This window comes from Mustela erminea, chromosome 4 (assembly GCF_009829155.1).
Source record: "Mustela erminea isolate mMusErm1 chromosome 4, mMusErm1.Pri, whole genome shotgun sequence".
NCBI classification, from domain to species: Eukaryota; Metazoa; Chordata; class Mammalia; order Carnivora; family Mustelidae; genus Mustela; species Mustela erminea.
Window position 1 is genome coordinate 83,843,854 of NC_045617.1, and position 8,987 is coordinate 83,852,840.

Consider the following 8,987-nt stretch of genomic DNA (forward strand, 5'->3'; position numbering starts at 1 on the left):
CTTAGTCCACCAGAGGGGTGACAGAGCAGGGGTATGTATGCCCCAATTTTTTGGTCAGTCGTTGGCTCAGTGGCTGAGGATTGCTGTTTTGTGGCAGCGTGGCTGGAGGACAGGGTGACGGGGGAGGTGGTAGAACGCAAGGCCAGGGGTGAGGGGCCACGATGCAAGGCCTCCTCCAGTCACAGGAGCTTTTCAGAAGAGGACACCGAAGGATGGCTGGTGTCTGGAAGACCTCCCCACCCAGTTACAGGGCCAACAGAATGAACCCCAGAACACAAAGCTTGCTGATCAGGCCTAAGGCCAAATGCTCACACTCCTTGCTCAGATGAATCACTCATGGTTCAAAAGCAGCCAGAGGCATGCCATCGGATGGGTCACTTCTTCTTTGAGGCATCAGCTAATGCCAAGTAGCTGAGGTCACCTGTGATGCTCAGGCAAGCTGGCCGCCAGGCCAGCAAGTGCTGCAGACGTGTTGTCTGGGCCCGGCAGCCAGATTAGAACTGACCATGGCCCTGCTCCGCCCACCCCCCCACCCCACCCCCCGGCCACATAACCAGTGCTCGTCCCTCTGATTAAGAACTATGAGCACGGAACGGGCCATGCCCAGAAGATCTGGAATAATCAGCATCAGCGCTTTGCCTTTGCCATCCAAGACTGCAAACACGCTCTTGTCTGACCTAATCCGCGGTGTTAATGACGGCAGAGCAATTTTGAGAGGCAACTTGCAGCATTGATAAGAAGAGGAAAAGCACCACGGGGTTTAGGAGGCAGAGAGCCTCAGAGAGGAGCCAGCTGCTGCCCACCCTTCTCAAGACACTTTGTGTGAATGCTGCCCTCAGATCTGCCCTGGGTCAGACTCGTGATGGTAGGAGGAAAGGGACACAGAAGAGCAGAAGAAGGGCTCTGTGTGGGACAGGGCAGTGAGGGCTGTCCATCCTGCAACTTAGAGCAAACTAGAAAGATGTGTTCTTTACTCTGGGTAAATGCAACGCTGAGCTAAACAGGGCACATGGCTCACTGAGCAGAGTGTGGGCAGGCTTTGAGCCTCCACTTACTCCCTTGGCTGTGTGTCCTTGTGCAGTGAATCCCCCCCCCCACTACTGTACATGGCAGCCCTGGGGAGAAGAGGAAAGATAGAGGGCATGACAGAAACCTGAAACCACCATGGCAGTAGGGAGGTGGGAGAGATGTAGTGTCTGATTCCATCCATTAATAGAAATGCTAGAAGGGGCTTGGTTGGAGACCATTGAGTTAAACCCCTTCTTTAACTAAGAAGCTTAGAGAGGGAGAACGATGGGCTCAAGGTCACCTGAACTCTTCCCCTGACAAGAAATGCCACCAAAAACAGCAAGGTCAGGCACCCACGAGCAGTGAGGACCTGCCTGAGAAGTTGTGGGGAGAAGCCATGTTCTGTCCACAGCTCTCTACACCTCCAGCCCCCATTCTTCCCTGAGGGTGGCAGTCTTCCAGCCAGGCGCCCTACCTTCCCAACCAGAACCCCACGCTGTCCCTCCCTTCCCCTTCTCCCTAGATCATAGCACCAGCTAGCTGGGGCCAGCTGTCATCAGGGCAGAGAGAAGCCCCAGGGCACTTCTGCTGTCCACCCAGCAGCTTTTCTTGCCTTCGGATCTGCCCCTCCACCTCCGCCTGGCCTGGCATCTGTGGTGGCCCAGTGAGCACTAGCTTCCTCTCTCCCTTCTCCTGCGCTCTTCTTCCTTCCCGCCACTCAGGCTTTTCCAAGTCAGGGGAACCTACCACCCCACACAGCCTAGCTACTGGAATGTTCCCAGCAGCATGGGATCCACTTGAGACCAAAGTCAGGTTATGGCTTGGCTCTGCTGGAGATCCTTCCCTGGTTCCCATCTCACTCTTTGATACGAGGACTTACTGCTTACGGGCTCAGTCCCCTCCCCTCCCTGTGTCCTCTTTGACTTCCTCTCATCTTTCTCTTCTCCTCACCATCTCAGCCACACCGACCTTCTTCTCATTGGCCCTGCAACTCCTATCTTAGGGCCTTTGAACCTGCTGTTCCCTCAGCCCAGTCCCTTGGGTCTCTGCCCAAATGCCCCCTCTGTATGGACCCTTTCCTGACCACACCACCCAACACAGCGCCTCATTACTCTGCTCCCCGATCCATTTTACTGTCCCTTATACCATTTTCCTTGTCTGTGTCCCACTAGGATGTAAATTTTATGCAGGCAAGGACCTTGCCTTGTTCAGTGTTGTATTCCCACCCCTAAGAAAGTGCCTGGCACATCGCAGGTGCTCAGCTTGTCAAATGACTCAATGAAAAAAATCCACCCCTTCCCTCTGAAACTTCGGCTCATTCAGGAGGACCCTCGGCCTCCACCTACCAGTCCCAAACAGGGGGGCAGTCTTCCCCACCACACACATCTCATTTAGCCTTCTTCTGTCCAGCAGACACATATTAAGCATCTATAATGACTTTGGTCATTGAACTGTGTGACGACTGTCAGACCCAGAATCTCTGGGCCCCTTGGCTGGTACTACAGAGATGGGAAGGAATTTTTTATGCATTTGTTTTTTACAGAGAACCCGCCATAGAATAGGCGTAGCCAGTAGAATTAAACATGTCATGCATTTAATCCTAACTCCGAGATGCCGTTGTCTCTCTCAATTACTCCTCTGTGCAAAGAAGCTGTGCAAACTAGCCACACTAGTTCATCACCAGGGATAGAGCGATGAGGGACAGCCCGTCTCCTCAGAGGGTGTGCAGTGGAATTGGAGCACGTGCTTGGGACTAATGTTCTAGAAACCTGTAGAATAAGGGCATTATCTGCTACATTTTACAGATAAGGAAACTGAGGTCTGAAGTAGTTCAGTACCTTAATTTGCCCAAGTTCACACAGGCAAGTGGTAACAGGATGCAGCCCCAGGACTGTGTGGGTCCAAAGTCCTGTCTTTACCCAACGCCATGCGGCATCCTTCCAGGCCTCGTTCAGGGCTTGACCAGGAGCTCCAGCCACTGCCAGCATGGCCCAGGCCCCTAGCCCCTCACCAGTCTACACCTGATCTGTGTCTGGGGCCTTGACCCACTTCTCACTTTGTCCAGCATAGACATCATAGTCTGTCACCCTCCCCCCAATAGTTAAATCCAGTATTTAGCTCGGTATTGTTAGTGATAATATTAGAAAGCTCCGTGCTGCTGCCTTTGAAGATAACTTGACTTAGACTTTATAGGTCTGGAAACTGAGTCCTCAAGAGAAGAGATTGGCCCAAGGTTGTCCTACCAAAAGGCAGTAAACTAGAAAGAAAAACTAACAGGAGCTCTGATTAGAATCAGTCTTGGGGGGCGCCTGGGTGGCTCAGTGGGTTGAAGCCTCTGCCTTTGGCTCAGGTCATGGTCCCAGGGTCCTGGGATCGAGCCCCACATCGGGCTCTCTGCTCAGCGGGGAGCCTGCTTCCCTCCCTCTCTCTCCCCCTGCCTGCCTCTCTGCCTACTTGTGATCTCTGTCTGTCAAATAAATAAATAAAATCTTTAAAAAAAAAAAAAAAAGAATCAGTCTCAAGAATCTTCTCTCACCTTGGCTCCTTCAGGAAGAGATGGGCCCCCTTGACTTTCTGTTGATTGGTAAACACAGATGTGCCACCTCTGGGCCTTCCAGAATAAAAGCCAAGGGGATTCCTCCCCATACCCACCATCGGGCTTTTATGCCCAACCAGAACTGGCCACACCAGGCTACCCTTGGCCTTTCCTCCTGCCATTTCCTCTCTGCCATGCCCAAATCCTCCCCATCTTTCAGGTCCTAGCACTTCCGAGAAGTTAAAGTGGATCCTTCCAACCTGACAGAGTTTCTCCTTCCACAGAACTTCCAAAACTCTTTTTTTAGGTGGATTTTTTTTTTTTCTCCTCTCCCCACTAGCAAGGGGTGTGCCTTGTAAGCCTTGGGTCTTGGTCCTCCACAGCCTGACTTTTCCCGGGCCTCAGCCTCCCTCTTTCTTTTCACTGGCCTTAATTGCATTTGAATACATTACTGCCAGTCAGCCAGTCTGCTCCCCAGCCTCCTGGACCCTCTCTCCACTTGATCTAAGCCCATTTCCTCTTGTTTGAGCATCTTGGGAAATGGAGGGTGAGTCCTGGCATTTCTTCATGAACTTAAAAGCAAACTGTGTCCCTCCCTGAAGTCCCAACCTCTAACCAACACACTTGTCACGTTCCAGAGTGGCATGTTCATGCCCGGATGAGGAACAGAACAGCTGGATTTGTACCTGGGTGGCCTTGATGGATTCTATTCCCAGAAACCTACCTCCCCCACCGTTGTCCCCTATCCCGGTTGCTGTGAGGGCCTGCCTCGGCCATGGCACTCTCTACCCCTCCCTACCTCAAGCTGATGGGCTCAGGGCTGTGGGGTTGCCCCATCCCTCAGATTCTGTCACCACTGCTCCTTAGTGTCTCCCCTGGCTGCACCTGGAGTGGGGCGGCCTAAAAAGCCACTGAGAATGAAACTTTTTTTAAGGCCTAAATTAATTTTCATGCCAAGCTGTCTGTGTTTGCCTGCCTGGCCGCTGAAGAAAACTGAAACGTACACGAGATGCCACGAGACTGGCTTTGTGTGGCAGCTCACGTCCCCGCAGCCCTGCCCCTGGAGCTCGCCTGCTTGCATCTCCAGCTGTCTGCCGTGATTTGCCTGGGTTTTATTAACTCTGGGCCCTGCCCTGGAAGGGGAGCTCATCAGACACACTTCACATCTTGCTTCCCTCCAGCCCTGGCTAAGAAAAGTTGCCCTGATTACGGGAAGTATGTGTTCCCCAGTTCTCTGATAATTCTATCAGGAGCCAGGGTGAGGCTCAGGTGTCAGGCTCCCAGAGCTGCTGCTGACGGCCTTGGAGGCTGCGTGCATGCATGTCTGAGGGACTGGAGACAGACTGCCTGCTTCTCCATTCACACTGTAACCTTGACCCCCCTCCATTACTTTTCTGCGTGGGAATAATACCCATACTACCATTCCCTCCAATAATTAGATGAGGATGTGCTGAGAGTGACCAGGGAAGAAAAATACCATCATCAAATCATTAAAGTTTTGAGACCAGAGTGGGGGGCTAGTCCTCAGTCTACAGAGGCTGGGCAAAGGAAGCTGCCATGGGTGCACAGTGACCTGGTTTGAAAACTAGTTTCCATGGTTTTTTTTGAGGGGAAGGAGGAGGGGGCAAAGGTAGAAACCGAACCTACGGGAGGTTAAGGTAGGGCGGAGGGAGAGAGCGGACCCCCAGCTTGAAGCTCAGCCCTGCCGAGGCCCAGCCCACTGAGTGAGGAGGCCTTCACCCGTGGAATGGATGCTTCTGTGAATGGGGCATTATGATGCCTTGTTCACAGGCCTTTGGAGAGCTTCAATGGAATAATATGTGGAAAGCATCTGGCACCTGGTATGTTCCCCAAACACAAGTTCCTTTCCGACTCTTGTTTTATCTTAAACAGCATCACAAGTGCTTTCAAAAAGGGAGGCGCAAAGAGAACATTTTCTCTGAGCCGAATATTGCCGACAAGACAATCGTGAACCTCGGATTCCCTTTCCTTCAGGGGTTTCTCCTCTACAGTGAATGTGAAATAGCCATTTTCCATTTCAGTGTAATGAGGAAGTAGAAATATTGCTTCTCCCTCTTCCCCCGCTGCTTCTGCTCTACAAGAGCTTCCTCACAGGTACACGTGGGCCAGCAGCTTTTAATGGAGCTGCGGCTAGATCCTCATGGAGAGGAAAGTGATTTCTGGGAGATTTGCTGAGTTGTGAGGCTAATACAGTTATGATCCAATAAACCCACTGATTAGGGTCATTCTCTCCCTGCTTCCCTCCTGCTGTGCCTCCACAGGCCTGGTTCAGACTGCTGGGAAGGAGCTCTGAGATGGCTAAGCCTGGAGCTTCCCCCAGCTACCTCTGCCTGGGGACACCCTAGGATGCAATGGTCAGGTTGGACAGGCCACCTGCAAAGCAAGAGATTCAGGTTCTAAGCCCTACCCCACCACCAGATCATTCTTTTTGTGTATGCCATTGTCCTCCGCCATACGCTAAAAGTGGAAATAAGAGGGCTGCACTTGGGATCAGGAGTTCCCAAGCAAAAAGTCCTAGCCCTGGCCTTTTACTAGCCATGCAACCCCAGACCAAATATTATATTCATTCATTCATTCATTCACTCCGGACCAGATGTTGTATTCATTCATTCAGTCCGTACAAGGCTTTGTGCTACTTACCTTCGGTCTCTGGGTTGCTCATCTGCAAATGGGCATATGAAGGCTGACCTTAAGGGACTGAGGTGGGGGATTAAGAGAAAAATACAAACAAGAAGCTTCCATGGAGCATGGAACAAGGGCAACAAGAACTTTTCATGGTAAGCTTCCTTCTGTTGACTTTCTGATTCTGTAAAAACATTTTCTATTGCTGGGTGTCAAATCGGGGCTCTAAGATTAGTTGCTGAAAGAATGAATTCAGTTGTAAAGCAGAATATTAAGCAGCTAAACAGAAAGTGCCTCTTTATACTGAGGCATGCTACAGAACCAGGCTCCGCAGTCACAAGGCCTCGGCCTATCCTGCCATCTAGACAGAAACAAGGGTTGGTCAGCATGTACCAAAGGACACACTTACTGCCAGGCTGACATCTCAGTTCGGGCCCCTTGCAGTCTGAATAGTTAGTTCCTGGTTTTCCCCATCCAGGGTTGGCAGGCCCCAGTTAGTAACATCCTGAGATGCAATGGTAGGCCTCTCCTTCTGAAGCAGCTGCAAGGCTAAACTGTATTCACAGTGGCCCCTAGTGGCAGACTTCGAGAACAGCATGATAAGCGGAAATTTTGGCAACTGAAGGAATCTTCTCAGAATGACCTAGATTCGGAAATTGAGGGCTAACGGGGCCTGGTTCTAATCTTCACTTGACAAAGAAGGAAACCAAGTTCCAGAGGTAAAGTGCTCCACCAGAGGTCACACAAAAATTCACATGTGTCTGTCCACAAACTGCCTCAAACTGCGCATCTGTGGTTTGGGATATAGTCAGGGATCATGAATCTTATCCATTTGGAAGAACAAGAGAAGATCCAATTTCTAAAACCAGACCAAGCCAACCTTAGAGTAAGACCATAACAAGTTTTCTTCTCCTGCATTTTGTTTTTCTCTTATTGGTAAAAGAATGTGACTGGAAAATCCCTATTCTGGTATTGAGCTAAAGTAGTAACCTACTCTACAGGCAATGAGGCTCTGAGGCCATGAAGCCAAAGAAGTAGACTCTGCCACTCAAACAGATGTGCTTTTCAATGTTTCCTCCTCCACACGTTGCAAGAATGTGGTGCCAGAAGGGGCCACAGGGACGGCTCAGATTGGCTCGAGGATCTGGGGGTAGGAATCATTTCCCTTATGTGGGGAAAGCTATTTTGACAAATTCTGGAGACACAAATCCAAAAATAAATCAAGCTGAGGACTTCCAGAGGGCTTAGTGGAAAGGCTTTGCTGCCATACCAGCTAAAGCCTGGCTTTAGAGATGGGTAAGGCTATTTCAGCAAATGGATCTTAATCTTTTCCTGACAGAGAACAGTTTTAAATTTGATTCATTCAGCAATAACTTAAAGAATTGCATAAGGTGCTGAAAGGGCTCCCGGTGGGGAACAAGACAAGGGCTTTGGTCTCAGAGGCTAGCCCGGTGGAAGGGAGAGCTATACAAGGTCAGGTTGCTGACGTTGGGATAAAGAGGCAGGAGAGGTGTATGGTGGCTTCAGGTACCACGGGCTGTTTTCTAAATGCTGGTGCTTGTTCTAGAGACCTGTTCTAGCTCATTTAAATCTTTACAATAACCCTGTGAGGTCAAGACCATAATCCTCATTTTACAGTTGAGGAAACTAAGGTACAGAGAACTTGGGAAATTTGTCCTTCACACTGCTGCCAAGTGGGATCTGAACCCCAGTCTGATTCCAGAGCCCTTACCCTTCAATGTCATAATTGCTGATGACCTCTCCCCTGCACTTTCTGTGATATCTGTGACCTACACCACCGTACCCACCCTGGTGTCCACACAGGATCTCAGTGCCATGCAGCCGGGTCTCGTGTCCCGTGTACGAAGGTGGGAATAAACAGCAAAAGAGCAGGGGCAACTGGGTGGCTCAGTCGATTAAATGTCTGGCTTCAGCTCAGGTCATGATCCCAGAGTCCAGGGATTGAGCCCCTTCCTTGTCAGGCTCCCTGCTCAGTGGGCAGTCTGCTGCTCCTTCTCCCTCTGCCCTTCCCCTGGTCATCATGCTCTCTGTCTCTCTCTCACTCTAAAATAAATAAATAAGATCTTAAAAAAAAAAATTTAAAAGGCAGAAGGACATTTTCTAAAAGCTTATTATCAGCCGCCAAAGTCAGAAGCAGTTAAAGCTCATCCTTTGAATTTCTTCACTCTTCCAAGGCCACCACTAGTTGACAAGGCTAAAGGTCAGGTTATGGTGCTGACTGCCCAATGCTCTTAGGAAAATCTTCCCTACCCCCAATGTCTTGTTGGACAAACATCACCTCTGGGATCTCACTACTCAAAGTGTGGTGTCTGGATCAGGAGCCACCATCTCTTGGGGGTTGGACAGAAACGCAGAATCTTTGGCCAGATGCTGAATCCGATCTGCTTCCTAGCAGGCTCCCCCAGCGATTCCTGCGTGAGGTCAAGTACACCAAGAGTAATGTACTCAGGTCCTTCTTTTCCTTCTCAGAGTAGTAACAGTACATTTCCACCACCCCCATGACCTGGATGAAAATGGACATTTTTAGGATTATGACTCTGGGAGATAAGTGGATGGGTATCTTATTCTTTTCTAGAGGTGGATCCAATTTTGTCTACCCAGTCCAGGCCAAAGGAAGTTTCTATTTCCCCAGAGTCTAGAACAGTACTGAGCCCAACACCACCACTGAAAAGTTTCAAAAGTCATTTACATAGTTTGTTGTTGGGGTTTTTTTGTTGTTGAAAGAAAAGTAAGAGAAGGATGGAAAGAGAGGCTGAACCTGGGAAAAGCTTGGGGAATA